Below are 21,083 nucleotides of genomic sequence, written 5' to 3'. Positions count from 1 at the left end.
CAGAACATAATTCATGCATAACAACAGAAGGGAAGGAGCATGGAGAAGGTAGATTGGTTGCCGCTGGTGGAAATTCTTTCCAGATTGCTCTTTTCCTGCTCAGCGAAATAGGAAAGAAGGTTATCAGCTGGGAGTGATAACTCGGGAGACAGAGCTAGAAGTCTGGAGAGAAAAAGGAAAACAATAGCTTTCTGAAGAGCATGGGGTATTAATTGGATTTAGGAAAAAGTAGTTTGACTGTTTAGCACCACTAAAGGGCACACTGGAAGTTTAGTGATTATGAATTTAAAGTGTGCCCAGCACCATGGTTGGCTATTTTTCTCCAAGCATATTCAGCTGTATTGATACAGACATAGAATAAGCACGGAGTTGTATTTAACTAGAGGTGGAGTTTTGCTCAATTAGTATGATGAGTAATAGCAGGAGTAGGGAGTGAAAGGTCAGTGATCAATTTCCCACATGTATAACTTATCCACCTAGTACTGCTCATTATTCTTTAAATAATATTAGTAGTGAAATTCAACACTATAAAGGGGTATAAGGTAGAATAAACAAATTCACATTAAAACCCATTCTAATTCCAGGTTTCAGAGGTAGCCACTATAAATAGTTTTGTGTCTATCCTTCTAGACATTTTCTATGAATATATAAATAGGTAGTTTTTTTAAGCAAAATATTGCTTCTCACTATTCATATGGTTCTGGTACTTTTTTTCACTCAGCAATAAATCACACGCAGACTTCCACGCTGGTACTTAAAGATCTATCTCATTCTACAGTGACATAATATGCTATTGTTTTTGTGAGGCATAATTTATTTAAATAATCACTTTTTGATTTAGGTTATTTCCAGTTTTTGCTATTATGGGTAATGCAAAAGTGAACATCCTTATTCACAGAAGTTTATTTGTCCTTGTATTATTTCTCTAATGCAGATTACTTGAGGAAGGATTGCTTAGTCAAAGAGTATGTACTATTTCATGGTTTTTACTAAATGAGTAGTTGAAAAGCATAACAATTTATTCTCTTCCACATTCTCATCAAAACTACATATTTAAAAAAATGATAATTCATTTAAGTATATGTTTATTGTTCTAAAGAGTTTGAGCACCACTTTTTGTTTTACATTTTTAAAACTATGAAACATTTTAAATATACAAAAAATTATATAAAATACATGTAGGTACTGATAAGTTTGAAATGATTTTAATAGTTGACCATTGCTGTTTCAGGTCTCTAGTTTTTTTGTTTTTGTTTTTTTCAATTTATGTCCTTTGAAAAATAGAATTTCCATATGCAGTTTAATTCTCACCCTATATTTTCACCTTTCTTTTCCCCACTTCAGGTAAACATTATCCTGAAGAATTTTTTTCTGTTTAACATATTATATTTCTTACAGTTATCTTTTTGTCTTCATTCTCCACTAGTATGTAAGCAACATCATGGCAGCAATTCGTGTTCACTTTGAATCCCCAAGTCCCTAGGATGAAAATGGCATATTTTAGGTACTCAATAAATAAATATCAAAAGAATAATGAATGATTTAATAGGGGTATGTATTCACACTCAGGTTTTACTTTTACCACAAACATATGTATCTGTAACAATATTTTGTATATTCTACAAAAAATTATAATTGTAGCCATAATGTAATTTACTTTTGAAAATGTTTTTGACTTAACATTAGGTTTTTGAAACCTAGTCATGTTAATACTTTTTGATATAGTTCATTCATATGAAACTTTTGGTACTGTTACAATACTTATTCTCATTAGAATGGTTTATTCATTTCCATATTAAGGAACAGTTAGGTAATTCTATTTAGGTTCTTTCTTACTTTTTCATTTACAAATGAGATAGTCAAAAAACAATTGCCTGGCCATAGAGTAATTATACTAGTATTGCTCATTCTTCTTTAAAGTTTTTGTATTAATTTATATCCTTCTAGAATTTGAGTGTGTCTACATCTTCACCAACTCTTTTTACACAAATTGTGCCAATCTAGTGAGACTAAATTGCACACAATTATTGTTTTATTACACATTTGCTTAATTCACTATCCGATTAAGGATCTTTCAAATTTTATTGGTTATTTGGATACACTGGGTTTTTTTAGGGGCCTGTTTATATTTCTTTTTTCCCCACATCATTTCCTCTGCCTTACTAATTGAAAATATATCACATACAGTAAATATATGTATATACGTGTGTGTGTATGTGTTTGTGTGTATTGGATACTATTCCTCTACCCAGAAATAGACTTTTTTGGTGACAGCACTTTTGATGCAAAATGATCATTTTTCAGAATTTTCTCTTTTCCTTTATAAAGCTATTTTTCATTTTTTCTTACCTAAGGACATAGATGTCCTGTTTTACTTTCATCTAAAAAGTTTTATATGCTTGCAATAAACCTTTATTATTGATAAATGTACATCTCCCTTAATTTTTATAAACAAAATGAAGAGGTATCTGGAGAAGATGAAGATCTGAAGGTATCTTCACCTGTCCTAGAATGCTCACTGATCAGTTCATCCTTTGTTATCTCACCTGTAATGTTCATAAGATTACATACAAAGCACCCACATATTTCTGTATTAGTTACTTATTGATGTGGTAACAGAATACCACAAATTTCAGGCTTTTAAAGAATGCACAGATTGTCTTAAAGCTCCAAAAAAAGAAGTTCTAAATCAGTTTTACCATCTAAAGTCAAAGTAATGGCAGGCTGGTTTCTCTTGGAAGCTCTGGTAGGAGAATCCATTTTCTTGCCTTTCCTTTAGCTTTTTGTGGCTGCCTGTATTCTTTGGCTTGTGACCTCTTCCTCCATCGCCAAAACACAATATTACAATTGCTACTTTCATCATCACATCACCTTCTCTTTTATGGTAATAAAGCCCTCTGCTTCCCTCTTATAAGGATACTTCTGTTCGCATTTAAGACCCACTTGATGATCCAGAGATAATCTCCCGATCTTGAAATGTGTGATTTAATCACTTCTGAGAAGTTCTTTCTTCCATAAAAGGTATAATTCATAGATTCCAGAAATTACAATGCAAATATCTTTAGAACCATTATTTAACCTACCACAATTACTGTTATAAAATATTTTTCTTTAATCAAGAAGAAACGTTGACTACTATAAAATAGAAAGAGATGTCCTTCTCTAATGAGTTGATAGTACTCTTTGTCTCTTAAATATTTTAAATATAAAATCATGTATTCCTCAAATAATTTTGACTTAGTGATGATTTGCTAATATTTTATTCGTTTAAATTGTATTTGTACAAAACTTTTACACTTGTATCTTTATTTGAAACTTATCTACAATTTTTCTTAAAATGTCCTTATCTAGTTTTCATACCAAAGCAAGAATTAGTTAGGTATATTTCCTTTTGTTTTCTAATGTCCAAGTTTGAGTAAGACAAATATTTTTTCTAAAAGACTTTCACATACTTCCTTGTAGAAAGGCTGGATTTAGATATTTTTGAAATATTTATTGTAGAAGATGGGTAAGAAAGGACGAAGAATTGTAACTAATGACTCGAGTTTCTCAATGGCACAGGTCTGCTGAGATTTTCCTATAGCTTAAGTAAGTTGTGAATAATTATATTTTGTCCAAAAAATCATTGACTTATGCTATTTCCAACATGATTTGTACTTGCTTTTTACAAGCCCTATTTTATTTATATTTATAAACCATTTGGTTTTAGGCCAATATTATTTCTGGATCATTCCCACAACGGCTTTCTATGTATTCTTTATTTGCATTTTACAGGCATTGATGTGTAGAGATTTCATGGTTGAGTTCTGAATATTTTTAAGGTACATTTTAAGGTAAGTTCCCATAGAATGATTTAGCATTATCACTATTATTGTTATTGATTTCTTAATTTTTCTGGAGTCAGATAATTAGGTCTGTTTGATTACTCTTCGCCATTTATTGAGACGTGGGTTTTGGTGGTCAATTTTTATTTCTTTTTAACTGGCATATTTGATCTAGCAAAGAATAAACTTAAAATCTCTAAAATTAACTAAAAAATATAAGGATATTATAATGATATTAAAGTAAATTTTCTTCTATCTTACATGTTACTTTTGACCAGTGTTTTAATTCCATCTTCTTTTTATAGTTGAAATATTTGTTGTTATAATATTCCTGCTGTATTCAGTCAGTTATGGATTCATTTTTAACTAAATACTTGACAATTTATATAATTAATTTTTTCCCCTGTCTCATTCTGTTATTCAGATAGAGGCCATCACAAGATTTGGGGCATCAGCAGATTTCCAACTGATACGGAATTATTTCAATATTCTAACAGCTAATACAATTTTTCTGGTATATACCTGTTAAATAGCAGGCCAGGGTCCAGAAACAGTAACTATTACGCAGTCACCATTTGAAACTCCATTTCAACCTCAGTTTTTAGTGGGTTTCTCAAAGTATAGACATCCAGATTTATATATTTTTTCACTTAGTAAGTTGAAGATTTCTTTTGTCATCTTTTAATGCTGTGATTGAGGTTCAAGTTTGAATCTAAGTGTGATTTTTTTTTTCAAATAAGTGGCTTTTTTCTCCAGTGGCTTCAATAGCATTTTACTGAAGCCACTGGATGTGGCTTCAATTTTATTCAAGTTTTATTATTTATTCAATAATAAAACTGTATGTTTTATTATTATATAGTTTCACTGTGGTGTGACAAAGAATCCATGATGTAATAAGAAACGTGTGTGCCATTGTGTTACCTTCGCATTTGGCCTCTTTTTCATACTTTCCTTCAGAAATTAAGTGTTTTGTTAGATTATCTCATCTTAGCCCCAGTGTCTTTATGTCTTTTCACTATTCTGTGGTATTTACCATCTCTCTCTGTTGCATTCTAGCTAATTAGTGCAGTGACCTAGTTATCCAATTCTCTTTGGACTATTTATAATCTACATACTACAAACATAAATCTAATTTTGTTTTTATTTAATTTCACTGTCTATATATTTTTATTTGTAATTGTTCTACTTGTGTCTTTCTCAAATCTTCCTGGTAGTTTTTCTTCCTCTTAAGCATTCAAGTATGTTTTTTATGACTGTAATAATATTAAATATACTTATTTTATGTTCGATTTCAGATTACTATAATATTACATAGAGCATATTACCATGTTACTGATGTTATTCATATTTAAAAGCACCTTTTTTTCTTATCAGCATTTTTTTCTTTTTGGAAGTGTGAGCAGAATTTTTCACAGAACATTTTTGTCATTTTTGTTTGGTTTTTTGTTTTTTTCTGAGGGTCCATGGCTTAGATAATCACTTCAGAGTGGTTTTGCATGTTTTTCCCAGTATTTCCAAATATATCACCTGTTGTATTAGTCAAGTTCTCCTGAGAAACAGAGCCAATAGGACATGTATATATAGAGAAATTTATTTTAAGGAATTGACTAACATGATTGTGGAGCCTGGGAAGTGCATAATCTGCAGGGTAGGCTAGCAAGCTGGGGCACAGGCCAAGGAGGAAGAGTTGCAGTTCAAGTCCAAAGCAGTCTCTAGGGAGAATTCCCTCTTCTTTGAGGCAGATTGGGCTTTTTCTTAAGGCCTGCAGCTAATTAGGTGAGACCTATCTACATTATGGAGGGCAACTGACTTTACTCAAAGTCTATTTTATTGTGAAGTTTGACCAAATATCTTGATTTCATGACCTAGCCAAGATGACTCATAAAATTAACTATCACACCTGCTAGAACAAAATTTTCCATCGATTTCTTAACTTGAGGATTTCTAGACCTTGAAAGTTATTGTAAAGTTTCACGCCCTGCCTGTGGGTGTCACTGGCACAGCTACACGTCAAATTCTCAACAAAAAGATACAAGGTTCTTTGGTATTTCCCTCCCCCTGTGGATATTGTTATTGTTGCTTTTGCTTTTTCTCATCAAGCCATCTACATACTTGTAAGCTCTTCAAGGGTTGGTCACATTTCTACTTCCCATCCTTTACAGATTTATGGCCAGTTCATCTACCTGTATAAAGTCAAAACTAATCCTTTAGCTTCCCTAGGGCAATATATGCTTCCCTGGGTAATGAGAGTATCTGCTTACATTCTTACCATTCTACTTTTGTGTTTCCCTTCTCTTTCTTATTTCCTCCTCTTCCTCCTCCTCTTACTCTTCTTTATGAATTAAATTATGATTCTAAAATAATTTTATCTCCAGTATCCAGATGCTTTTAGTGGGCAAAAGTTTTGCCAAATGATTTATATTTAAAAGACAGAGAAGCATCTTTTAAACATCTTATTCATTTTTAAAATATACTTAAGTATATTTTAATAGATTTCTTTCACTTCTTGCTGTCTTTAACTGCTATTAATATTGTGCTCATTTTTTATATTTTAAAATTTTGATCACTGATTTTAGGAGCATTTGACATATTAAGGACATTAGATGCTTATTGCTCATTTTATTTTCTGTATATTTAATTTAATTTATTGTTTGTCCTTTAAAATTGTATACATTTTGTTAAAGGATTTTTTACAAGTTGTTTGGTCACATTTATCAAATACATTTTTTTCTATGTACTTTTGGGTTCTCATCATGGGTATAAAGGATTTCCTCAACTCTAAAATATGCATATATAACAACCAAAGTAAAATAATTTTAGTTATTTTATGGTTTTGTATTTAGATTTAAATCTTTAAGCACAAGGGATTTATTTTGGTTTAAGGCGTTTGGTATCCATGTTTATTTTCTCACAAATAATTAGGTAGTCATCTTCAAACTCATTTTAAGTAATCTATCTTTTTCCCTCTCAACACACTAATTTTGCAGATGAAGGAGCTCAGCCAGAGTATGACTTACCTACTGTTATAGGTAATTAATAATTAAAATGGGATTTAAACTGAGCTCTGTATACAAAATTCAGTTCTCTAACAACTATTCTTTATTTTCTGTTAGCATAGTAAAAATTATATTATCACTCATAAGATTTCTGATATTACTATGCAATATTTTCAGTAAAGGATTCAAGTTTGTTAAAGGATACAAGTACCAGTACCAGTACAGAATCCTTAAGTGTGTATTTGTGTGTGTTTGAAAATTAATTCTCTCAGTGAAGGATTTCATAAAAATTAATAAGAACAAGACCTTTATTAAGCAGCAGCAGAGTAATGGCCACAATAACAAGTGAGTGTAGATTGTAATAAAGCAAATGACATTAAAAAGATGTTGGATATATGTAGGGAAAATTTAACTGGTGTATGTTCATAATATGAAGTTTATATCCTCTTAAGAAAGTGAGTTTACAGTAATGGGATGTAAAAATTCGACTTGTTGAATTATTTGTTGTATATTTGTTGTCTGTTGTAATATAATTAATATACATACTCAATTACAAAAATGCATCCTGATGTAAAAATAGAGGAAGGTGTTGTCTTAAATGTTTCTTTCCATTAATTGGTGATAATATCCCTGAAAATGAATAAAGAAAATATCTATAAATATAAATATGAATAACAGAATTTGTGCTCAATAAATGATTATTGCATTAAGGCAAATGAAATCTGCGCATATGGATATGTTCATTATGCTGCCATGTCTTTTTTAAATAAATTGATTAGCACATTTTTGGGGTAATGTGTAAGGAAACATAAGACATTTCTTTTGTTCTTAAATAATTTAATACTTGTCTAGGAACTTAACATATTAACACACAAAGATTAATAATGCACATATATATTATGACTCAAATTTATAGGAAAGAAAGCTATGGGCATTGAAAGAAGAAAGGGTTGTGTGATCAAAAAATAATGGGTGAAAATGAGATCTGTATGATTATTTTGCCTTTTTAAATAACTTAATATTCCAGTTGATGCATGACTAAGTGAAATAAATATGATGTTTTAAAATTAAATGAAGTAAGGGAGACATATACATGTGAAATAGAAGAGCCAGGAGTTTATGGGCCTCCATTCAAGCACATATAGGTGCTAATCATAAAAGATTAAATTTAATCTCAGTAGAAAAAGATGAAAATCAAAATAAGGCAACGTTCAGACAGAATAGAAATGATAAAGCCAGAAGCATCCTCAAGGCAGTTAAATAGCAAAGTGCCTGCTACCTAACAATGAAGATACAGGACCCAGTGCAATGCCGACTTTATGTAACGAGAAGCCTCTCAGTTTTTGTTTTTTGAGAAGAGGGTAAATTACCTTTTATACTTTAATCTTAAAAAGCATAAATTTATATGTATACTATTAATGAATTTAGTGTTTAAAAGACTGTAAATAACAAGTACAAATATTTTGTAGAGAATTATCTTGACCAGTTTACTGCTATACTAAATATTCAAACCAAAAGGATTTAATACACTGAAATTTAAATGCAAAGACCATTTTTAACATGTCAATAGGATGTATGAACATTTAATACATTTAGTGACATTCATTAACATACTTAATTTATAACAGAATTATGCTATACTATGATAAAATAGTAGCAAATATCTATAGCTAAAATAAATAACTTCTTAAAATTGACAACATCAAATTGCATCCATTAAAAAAATTAATGATTAATTCACATGTTTTTATATTGGTCTTTGGGTTGAGGTTCATGTTTCTAATGCCTTTGAACCTTGATATTTACAGTTTTTTCAGTAGCACATTAAGAAAGACTTTCGTTTCTTCAAAATAAGACTTGATTCTTATTTTGAATTTTGAATTTATGCTTCTTCTTATTCATAGATATTTAATAGGACTACCTGATAATATTAGTGCCAACTGCCAGGATTATCATGCAACAATATAAAAATATCACATTGTTTTCTAGTCTTGTAAATATCATATCACCAGTCAAAGTGTCCATATATTTTACTGAAACACCTTGTTTCTTTCTACACCACTGCTTCCTAATAACAGGAGATGTGACTATCTGAGACTTTTCAGGGCCATTTAGCACAAAGTACGGCTATGAATTTCAAACTTATTTTTAGTCTGATTTGCAAAAATATAGTAAAACTACTATATTTAAACATTAGGTATTGCATCTTCTACAATTCCTTGATTTTTTCTACATTATTGTCGTGATATATATATATATATACACATTTATATTTTTACACTTACATTTTTTTTTCTCCTGTATCTCAGTTGTCTAAAGAGCAGACAGATCACAAGGTCAAGAGATTGAGACCATCTTGGCCAACTTGGTGAAACCCTGTCTCTACTAAAAGTACAAAAATTAGCCGGGGTGGTGGTGGGCACCTGTAATCCCAGCTACTCAGGAGGCTGAGGTAGGAGAATCGCTTGAACCAGGGAGGCAGAGGTTGGAGTGAGCTGAGATCGCACCACTGCACTCCAGCCTGGCGACAGAACGAGACTCTGTCTTAAAAAAAAAAAAAAAAAAAGAGGCAGCTGATACAGAGTACATGATGATTCAATATTAATTACAATATTATGTTCTCAGTGAAGTTTTCTCTGGCCAGTGACATCCTCCCTGACCACCTTCTGTAATAATATAACCACACTGTTAATCCCTTCCCTTACTTTATTTTTCTCCTTAACCCGTATCATCAGATGACATTACACATTTTGCTTCATAACTCCTATTACCTCTGAGTAGAAAGTAAGCTCCATGAAAGCAAACATATTTTCATCTTGTTTTTTAATGTTTATCTCTAATTCCAATGTATGGCAACTTGTAGCCACTAATAATTGCTTTTTCAGTGAATAAATGGAAAAGAAGATGGAGCTAGAAAATTTATGAAAGAGCAGCTACTGCTGTTAAGAAGATGCAATTTTAAAAATTTACCTCCTGTAAAATTTACCGATTTTGTGTAGTTTTATAAATTCTGATAAGCACATAGTGTTATGTAATCCCAACCATAATATAAATACAGAACAGCACCATCAACCCAAGACTTTTTCTTTTGTGGTTTCTTTGTAGTTGATCAGTCTCCCTACTCTTAACTCCTAGCAACCATAGAACTGTGCATTCTTATAGTTCTACCTTTTTCCAGAATGGCATAAAAATGGACTCATGGTTTGTAGTCAAGTTAGTCTAGCATAATTTTACTTATAATGTATTTGTGGTTTATACATGTTGTATGTAATAATAATTTATTCTTTTTTATTGTTGACTAGTGTTTTATCACACGAATATGCCATAAAGTGTTTATTTTTTCACCAGTTGAAGAAAGACTGAGTTGCACCCAATTTGGGCAATTAAGGATAAAGCCATTCTAAACATTCACTTGGAGCTTATCATTTGTCTAGGGAGTACGTACACAGTCAAAATTACTGAGTCATATAGTCAGTATATATTTAACTTTATAAGAAACTACTGAACTCCTTCCTAAAGAGGCTGTACTATTTGTCATTCCCACTAAGAATGTATGAAAGTTTGAGTTGCTCTGTATCTTCACCCATATTTGTGTTGTCAGTTTTGCTATTGCTATTTGTGTTACTTAATTTTTTGGTATTTACTTGTTTGTTTTGATAAAAATAAATATGAATTTGATAAATTTCTAATTTATCAATTTTGGGGTAATGAGTCATGCTTTTGTGTGACATCTAAGACTATTTTGCTTACAACATGGTCAGAAATACTTTCTTCTATGTTTACCCTTAAAAGTTTTAGGTTTTAAATTTAGGTCTATGATATATTTTAAGTTAATTTTTGCATAAAGCATGAGGTACAGGTAGAGGTTCAATTTATTGTACATGGAGGTCCAATTGTTCCAAGCACATTTGTTGAAAAGACTGTCCTTTTACCATTAAGTTACCATTTCATCCTTCTGAAACAAGAATTGTTCTTACCTGTTGAGTCTATTTATGAACTCTCCATTCTGTTCCATTTATCTATATGCCTATTCTTTTGATAAAACCACACTGTCCTGGTTACTGTAGGTAATAGTAAATCTCGAAATCAGACAGTGTGAATCCTTTAACTGTTTTTCTGATACATGTTTTGGAATCTTTTTGATGTCAATAGAAAAAGTACACTGGGAATAGGACTTGGATTACATTGATATATAGGGAAATTGGGGGTGTAAAATATAATATTCCTGAGACTTCCAATCATAAACTTAGTGTATCTCTTCATTTATTTATGTTTTCTTTGATTTTGTTCATCAGTGTTTTATGGCTTTTAGCATTTCAATCCAGGCCATATCGTGTAAGGTTTACATCTAAGTACTTTCTTTACGTGCTTTTGTAAATGATACCGTTTTTAAATTTTGATTTCCAAATGTTCAGTGTTATTATTTAGAAACACAATAGATTTTTTAGAACCGACCTTGTATACTGCCATGTTGCTAAACTCACCTATCAGTTATAGGAGACTTTCGTGTTGATTCCATATGAAAATTACCGTATAGATGTTTATGTTGCAAAGAGAGACAGTTTTATTCCCTCTTGCCCATCCGCTATTGTGTTAATTTCCTTTTATTTCCTTGCTGCACAGTCCAGGACTTCCAGCATGATATTGAATAAGAGTTGGAGAGGCCAATTTGTTATATTTCAATCTTTTATTTTCTATGTTTAAGATTGCATAATTTCTGATAATCTATCTTCAGGTATACGAATTCTTTCTTTTGTCATCTCTATTCTGCTACTGAGGCCATCTAGTATTTTTAAAATTTCAGATGTCATGTATTTACTTTCTAAATTTTCATTTAGATGTTTTCCATGATTCTGATTTATCTTCTATAAAACTACTTTTCATTTCTTTTAAGAGTATTCATCTTTACCTCATGGAGTACGTATTAAAGGCTTCTACAGAGTCTTTGTGTGATAAATCCATCAGCAAGGGAATCTTGAAGTTAATATCTATTGATTTTTTCCTAATTATTTATCAGCTTCTTCTTCATGGTATGTTATTATCTTGGATTGTACTCAGGACATTTTGAATATTATGTCATGAAATTCTGGGCCCTGATCAAATCCTGTGGAAAATATTTGTTGTATCATTGCTATTGTTGTTTTAGAAGGTAATTGACTGAAACTTCTATATCCTCTTCTGTGGGCACTAGCTACAATGTCAGTGCACCTTCAGACTTTGCTCTGCCATTTGTGTATTGCCTGTTCTTGAGCCACTCAGGAGTTCATATGGGAACAATTTGGTTGGTAGTTTATAGTACAGTTCGATTCTCAAATATTTTGCTCTGCCTTATTTCCTGTGCTCCATGTGTGCTGACCCTGAGAGTGAGCCATGTTCGCGTGTTTGTTTATACACAGGATTCGGGATCTGCTTCTCTAGTGCTGTCTTTGTCTATATTTTCTCCACAATTTCCAATTCTGAGGTGCCTTATTTCCCAGATCCTGCAGATGGAAAAACAGCTTCTCAGAATTTCAACCCCTGTGCTGTCATACAATTCCACAAGACTAAGTCTATCTTTGGGGCAAGATGTCAAATAAAAAGAGAGAGAAAAAAATGGTGGGAATTTCTGGCATACACGTCAGACTTTTGTGTTTCCAGTGTCTATGGCTAATGAGAAAGGTTTTCTCTCTTTAGGGTTTTAGGAGCCCATGCCACTGCCAGCACCATAGCAGCACAGCTTTGTGATTGGATCTGGCCTCAGAGCAGGCGAGACTGGAAAAAACTAAAACAAAAAACAAAAAAGGATTTCTCTCACATCCTTGGGATCAAATAATTTCTCTTTTCTACCCTTCTGGCCAGACAGAGGGGTTTTCCCCAAGAGATTTTGCTGTCTTTTCACTGTGCAATTCTGCAATTCATCTAGTAAAAGCCGAGTAATAAAGAAAGAAAACAACAAGAGGAACCTGACTACCCTTCCAGTCATTCCTTAGGTTTTGATTTTTCAATCTGTCTGCTATTGTTTACTTTTCAGAGTCCTTGTGGAATTATTTTTTCTATTCTATCCAGACTTTTTGTTGCAATCAGTGGAGGGAAATGGATTATAGTGGGTTTGCTGCATTTTAGCCAGCACCAGAAGTGAGAAAATGCAGACTTAACTCCACACTGGCAATCTCAAATACTTTTGGGGACTTTATGATACACATATTAATGTTATTATTAATGATTCACATATTTAACTTCATGATTCACATATTAATATTATTAATAAACCATGAATAGTGCCCTTATAAAGCTCATACTGTAATATAGAAGGTGAATTTGCTAATCAATACACAGTTACAAGACAGTGTGATTAGTGCTATGGCAAAGTCAAGTGTAAATCTCAGAAGCAGTCCAGAGTGGCAATATTTATCTCTCCCTGAAGAGGGAAAATTAGAGAAAAATTTTTAAGACCTTGCCCTTAAACAATGAGAATGAAAACAGATATGAAACAGGAAGGTCCAGTAGGCACAATAGCATGAAAGAGAAAATAAAGGACCAACATTATTTCTATTCTCATGGCAAGAAGGGATAAGTGAGCAGATTGTATTATCAAAATGGATTGTTACTACATTATCTGTGTTAGGTCCAGAACAACATTAGCTTATGATAAACTTAATAGGCTTTTAAAGCTAAAATGGCATCATAATCACTCATCTGAACTCCTTTTTAATTAAAAATTGGTTTAAAATCTAAACTTTATATACTTGTCTGACCATAATGGAAATTTCAAATGTAGAAGTCAGATGTCCTGTCTCCCAGCCCAGAACTTCCTCTGCTATATGCTTTCATTTTTTGGCCATTTTTAACTGCCAAACAGAAAGTCAAAAATAAACAACCTAAGGATTATTATCATAATAATTAATACATTCATTTATACTTTGAACATGAAATATGGTCGGGTTCAATTTTCATTTGAAGGGTCTGACAGGATTTGCTGGTGCTATTGCCTTGAATATGAAACCAAATTCTTATCCTTCAATCCTAGGCAGTGAAAACTGTGACTAAAGGATTTAACTAGCTATTTCCAATGGAATTAATAGATACCTCATCAGAATAAATATACTTAGATTTTAATACAAAGGCTCCATTTTTATTATCCTCTATAGTTTTGAAAATTCTAACTTAGCTTTCTTCTCTTTCTTGTTAGGCAGCTGGCTGTATATTTACCCCCTTAAAAATCCTTGGCCATTTCCCTGAAGGGGATAGAGTCAGTGGACTGAATAGGATTAGCATCGAAAGTCACCACTGCTTTCCCAAGCAGAGTTTAAAAATAGGATCATTGAATAATAAGGGATTTAAGTCTCAACCGAGCAGGGTGTAGAAGGAAATTATTTGGATTTAGACCAATAGAGATTAGAGTGTGATTAGAGACTACCATGTCCTTTATATCGGATTGAGGAACTTGAAAGAGAAGACTTGCAGGGAAAAAAAAGTCAGGTCACAAAATATTCTACTTGCTTCCCTAAATCAATCAAAGAAAGATTGCTCTTTCCCTACACATTTCTGAGTCTGAGAGTACCGACTGAAATGAACACAAAGAGGTGAAAGTCTAGCAGTGTAACAGTGTACAGTTTAATGAAAATTACCTTTGGAAAATAGTCAGTATAGGAATCAAGGAACCAAGACAGGTAACCAATAATAATAACTTCTATATAGATCTTTTATCTTAAAGAATCCCAAAACAATTTCCAAGAAAGAAAATGCTTCATACTCAGCTGAAATCCATCCACCCCTAGAGTATGGTATTTATATTTAATATAGAATTCTTGCCAAAAACAAACGAGAGAGAATTTTTTCTTCAATATAAGGCTAGTTTACATTGCTTAATCAAAGCTTGGATAAAAGAAATTGTTCCTGTTTGGTATTGCTGAAATATTTTGGAGGAGGAAAGTATCTATATAAAATCACTTTAAAATTTTTTCCCAATCAAATTGAAGTAGATGTCTACATATTTTATTAATACAATTTATTAAGAAGGCAATTAGTGATGAGGCCAAATCAGGTGATCACACACCATTTAAGTCTCAGCAAGTGTTTGCAGAAAAAAACTTATTTTAAAATTGCAAAACACTTTACTTATGTGAGTTTATAACCTCGAAATAATGCTGGATATGTATTTTGTAGAATTGATTTGTTTTCTTTATGAAGATAGTAATGGTTCTTTGAAGAGAACCTATTAAAATATATTTGAACAAGGTAGGACATGAATAATTCTTGTACGTCTTCAAAACGTACAAGTGAAACTGACATTAGAACATTTTTTTCTACCTAAAATGTCATTTATTTGCAAATCTGTAGAAAATTTCAGAGCAGCAAAAATATAAACCTTTAACATATAGTTAAAAATTCCAGTGTGGCTGGGTGTCTGTCAAGTTTTCGTTGCTGTAGTTACCTGTCTTTATTTTAGTGAATTTCAGATTTAATTTTTAGTTGAGAATTGAAATAGAGAATATGATTTAGAATGCTATACACATCAACTTTTATGTAAAGTCAAGAACAAATGATAGACCTTTTCCTTCCATAGGAGTATTTAGTTTGTGTTTATTGCATCACAAATAAGTTGAGTTTCTACAATAGACTGAAAGCATTAATAAATATAATTGATAAGAATTTACTAAAATATAGTGAGGAAATTAATATTATTTTGAAATTAACCTGGAGTCTAGGTATTGTGAGATCTATTAGCATAACCACATCCATCATAATGAATGTATGACTTAAAAAACAACAAAAAAAAACACTAGATTGATTGGTCATGTACCCAGACATGGGTAATTGGGTACCGTATACGCACACATGTGTATGTGTACGTGTGGGTGTGATTATATATGTAAGTGTGTTTAACTGTGTGTGTATATACATACAAATATATATATATTCTATTAATCAGAGATAACTTAGTTATATAGTTAGATCCAGAGTTCATGCGAATCTTTAACAGCTATCTTAAAACATGATGTTGTCACAGCCTGATCAGCTTTCTGCTTTCATTGTTTACAAGTTTTAGTATTACTTATTATGTTAATAATTCAGTAAGTATTCCTAAATACGAATCACTACTCCACACTGCCGATCTTTCAGAGAAGACAATTTCACTCTGAGAAAAAAAAAAAAAATTTCCTCATGATCTGTTATGTGTCCTAAAATTAAAGAGAATGTTTTAACATGACATAAAAATCCAACACTACTTTGAAAATACTTGTTCATCTTTAACCTATTATTTAATTGGATAACAGCTTAGTATAACAGAAAGAAAACTGTGCTTAGAAAAAGACCTCAAACATAATAAAATCCCAGTAAACGTTATTTTTCCTATTAATCTTAAGGTTTTTTTTCATCATCAAATTAGGGAGAATAATACTTCCTTGGATGTCTTTTGGAACAAATGTGTTAATACACATGTTATACTTCTCTTGTGTCTTGAACTACATCAACAATAGGTAGTAAAATAGTTATAGAGTTTTGAGGTAAGAGGCTGGACTCAACTTTGGAAGCAGAGCTTGGACATTAGACCTAACTGAGGACTAGCTAAAACAGGGCCTGAGCAGAAGCAGTTTTCCATGAGACACACCCATCAGCTTGCCATGCCAGTTTATCATTGCCATGGCAACACCTGGAAGATACTGCTCCTTTCTGTGGCAACAACCCAGCAACCCAAAAGTTACCACCGTTTTCCTAGAAATTTCTGCATAATCAACCCTTAATTTGCATGTAATTACAAGTGAGTATACATGTGACTGCAGAACTGCCTTTGAGCTACTACTCTGGGCACACTGCCTAAGGGGTAGCCCTGCTCTGCAAGGAGAAGTACCTCTGTTGCTGCTGTACACTAGCATTCCAATAAACATTGCTGTTTAACACTACCAGCTTGCCCTTGAATTCTTTCCTTGGCAAAGCCAAGAACCCTCCCAGGCTAAGCCCCAGCTTGGGGGCTCTCATGCCCTGCATCGGTTTGATAAAAACCTACCTTATTGTTATCACTATGGGTGGAGGAAGACATTATTTTGCTTGAGTCATTTTTAGTGAGACTTTTATGGATGCTTTAGATGTGACCATTATGTAAGGAAGTGGGATAACGTGTGATGTGGAAGGTATATGCCAACAAAGCCTTGGAATGGGCATTTGGAGCACAGGAAGAGGTTTTCAGTGCTGACAGAAAATTATGATTTAAGAAAACATTAAATTTGCTGTAAAAACAGATGATAAGATTAAGAAAAAATTATGTAAAGTCATAAGAGTCAAGTAGCAGTTTGGGTTTTTCTACATCTTGCTTAAATTCTATTTTGTGGAAGATGAACTTTCTTTTTGTAAGATGCTACATTTTGGCTTAGAAATAAAATGTTCAAATGTTTTGAAGTTTGAATTGATCAAAAGAAAAGTCACCACAGTGACGTGAAGGCTCTAAAGATTATAAAGAGAAGGACAATCTCTAAAACAAAAAGCTTAGGTTCTCTATTGGTAACGAGCCTTATATACTATGCAAACCATTTCATTTGTGTTTGTTTACCAACTAGAGTTTTACATTTACAGCAAGAAAGAATAAATGCATTTTAAAACAGAGATTTAGTAGGTTGCTTGTGATCAGATCAGCTACCGCATATTTTAAAATGTTTCAAACACAGGTCTTACTAGAAAAATAAAAGAATTATTGCTTGTCAGACGTTGCACACACACACAAAAGTGTACCAAAAACTTTTGCCTACTTGAGATATTTTGCTTCTCCTAAATTCTGGGGCTGGTTATTTTGATTAATGTTGAGAAGCTGTGGAAATGACTTCCCTAGAAATCTTGACTAGGTTAGAAGCCCATCTGTCTTACATGGCTTAGTTGTAGTCCTGCCTGGAGGCAAAGGATAGATAACCTGAAACAGAATAAGAGGCCCAAAGGAGAGGATTAAGTCACTAGATTAGTGGTGACCATATGCTCTTTAGAAGGGTCCTGAAATTGCTCATTTCCATGGGAAAAATATATTTTTCTCAGTCGCCTTGAATTTTAATGAAAGAACAATGCTACTAGTTTCCTTTGAATTGCTTATTAAAATCACGGGAGCAAATCATCATTCAAAACATTTTTGTTCCATATATAAAAATGCAAAATTATTGTTACGAAAACTCTCTCCCCTCCTCTCTTCCCCTTGTCTCCACTGCTCGCCTCCTTACCCTCTCTTTTCCCCTTTCTCCCTTTTTTCTTCCTTTCTCTCTCCCACTTCCTACTTGCCTCCTTTTCTTAGTTCTTCTTTCCTACTCTGCTCCCTCTCTCCCTTCCTTTCTTCCCTCCCTCCCTCCTTCCTTCTCAAATATTTAGAAGTACTTCACTAATATTGTGTTTCAGATGCTGTTTTATTAGATTGCTGAATAGTAAGAGAATAACCTAAAAAAAAAATTTTGAATTTTGAATTCAAAACACACAATCGCGTTTATGTTGATTCTTACTTTTTTACTGTTAGTCACAAAAGGTTTCAAGTGTGAAACAAAATGGATAAAACTAATTGTTGATTTTCTACAAGTCATCCTATACTGATATAAAATACTTCACTGAACTGTACTGCATAGGTAGAAAATGATTTCTGAACCTATTTTTAGTCTTCTCTTGTGTTTAACCTATAATATAGAACTTTTCTTTATTCTTGCTGAAAATGCATTTTTTTGTGAGAGCCCATTAACTCAAAAGATAACAATTTATTGTAAACTGGGAAAGGTCTAACTTAAGCGTTTCGTGTTTTCTTCTTCATGTTTTAATTAGGACTTTAATTCTATTAAAGTGTACTATAAGTTAATATTCAGAATAAAAGAAAAAATAGAAATTCATTAGTTGTAGTTATGTTTAAATATTTCTATTATCCAAGATAATTTATTTGCTAATTTACTTTAATGTCACTCAAGAGAATCAAATGCCATCGAATTTCTCTGGCCTTCACATCACTTGTCTTTTTCTCTTCTTCTCCTTAGATTATTCCTCCTGCCTGGAATGTTCATCTCTCTTTATCTTGTCTATCTTTTATTTCCGAACTGAAAATGCCAGCTGTCTTATGTATGATGCTTTCCTTGATACCTCTCCCCACTACTTCCCTGTTGAATGTGAAATTCTCAAATTCCAAAATACTTTATCATGAAGTTTCTTTTCACTACGGAATATACATGCTTGTGCTAAATCTTTTCTCATCCACAGACAGTACACTCCGTGAGGGCAGGGCCAGTTTCATATTTATGTAGGTATGGCTGAGTACATAAGGCCCAGTGTCAGTATATTGGTGCATCATGAATATTTGTTAGATGAGTGCCCAAAATGTCTTAATTTCAGATCTGAAACATAGAGGGTTTACCTCTTGTTATAAAGCCTCCATTTATTATTGCAAAGAAATTCTTAAGAGATGTACTTTTCTTCTTCTCATTCTCTTATCATGAAAGTAAGTAATAGGCATAATTTAATGATATATGTTTAGTTAAATAAAATTTCCTTTTGTCCAAGCAATCCATGTTAAAATAAAACAAAGCTAAAAACTTCAGTGTAACTTGTGAAAGTCATAACCTAAATATGGAACTTTGCTAGATATGAAAAATTCTAGTTTCCTCTGTAGTCACATAATTTTAAAAGCTTTAAAAAAGTAATAACAACTAATTATGATATGAAGCTAGAACTTGTGTAGTACTAATATGTGCCAGGCATTGTTCTATGTACTTTGTATATACAACACAACTACCTTCACAAAACCTGTGTGAAGAAACTGAGTCATAAAAAGCTCATTTTACTTATCCAATATCTCACAATTAGAAGTATCAGAGACTAGAACTGGACCTAGTTAATGTGGCCCTCAAATCCATACCCTCAACCACCATACTATATTGCTTTCTAATTGGTAGCACAGATACAAAATAAAAGTTCCAGTATATGTACATAATTTATTCAAAAAATTATTGAGCATCTATTAGGCACCAATATGTTAGATGTAATTTAGAGGCAGTATAACATAAATGTAATCTAGATATTATATTAAATAAATATAAACTATATATCTTTTTAAAATATTCAGTTTTCTTTTATTAAAGTGTTGTGATTTTAAAATACATGTTCAGGTTAAGATGAAGATATCTGAACATTTTATAAGCCAAAGTTTCCTAATTTTTTTTATTCATCTCTCCTTTTTATTGCATCTTGAATCATATTCTTATATTTCTGACCATGTCTTTTGTAATAAAACTTTAGAATGATAAATATTATATTTATCATTGAAATGTTTTATAATTATTAAATAAGCATTTATATGTCTTTGTGGAATACTAAGTATATATTAAATATATTACCATTTGGTAAGTTTTTACATAAAAATTTTCAGACTGTAGAACGCACACTCTTTGCGGATAGTGAAAGATAGCAGAGTTTCTCAAACATAGCTCCCTAATTTTAGAGCCAAGACTGAGATGAGAAGATGCTAAGATCTTGTCCAAGGTCACACAGCAGTAAGTGACATGATGATTAAGTGAAGTCATTCAAAGCAACCTTTTAACAGAATGGTACAAAATAATTCATCTAGGCTGACTCTCTTATGAGTATCTACTTTCCCCAGTTTATGTGAGTTTCTCTGACTCACATGTTAAATAAAGTTTCTTTTCTTTGTTACAAACATATAAACACACAATTCAAATATTTTGTGGATACCATGCAGGCATACATTATGCTTACAAATTTATTATTTTCCTGAAAAGTTTTTTAAACTGTCATTTCATTTTATGAAACAGTCAAACTGATAAATATATATGAATACATCAATATATGCACAGTTAATTATTGATGTGAACATTAAAGAAATGTTCACATCAGTATAACAATATAAAACAAATATAGATAAGTGTATATACGAATATAAGTATATTGACGGGATTCAGGACATGGTATCCCAACATGCAGCACCTGGGCATTTGAGAAAACGGTAAAAACAGGAAGTTCTCTCAGACATTTTCTCGCCATTCTCCCCAAAGTAAGCCATTAAAAAGTTATCTGACCAGCCTCTAAAGTAGGTCATAGGACTCTCATTTCCAGTTGGGTGCTCCCTATACTTGGAGGAAAGGAAGGAAGACACAAAAGATGCCAAGAAGAACCTGAACAGGCCTTGCTAAGTTGTTCCCAATATGTTACCATTAGATCATACCTTTTTATTGCCCAGTCATACTTCTGTACAACTGTCCATAAAAATACACAAGTTTCTTGTTTCTTTGGGTCTTTACATCTGAGGCTCCCATGTTGT

The sequence above is a fragment of the Symphalangus syndactylus genome, chromosome 21 (assembly GCF_028878055.3).
Source record: "Symphalangus syndactylus isolate Jambi chromosome 21, NHGRI_mSymSyn1-v2.1_pri, whole genome shotgun sequence".
In the NCBI taxonomy this organism is placed as follows: domain Eukaryota; kingdom Metazoa; phylum Chordata; class Mammalia; order Primates; family Hylobatidae; genus Symphalangus; species Symphalangus syndactylus.
The sequence above is the reverse complement of the archived record's forward strand: the minus strand, read 5'-3'. Positions refer to the sequence as shown.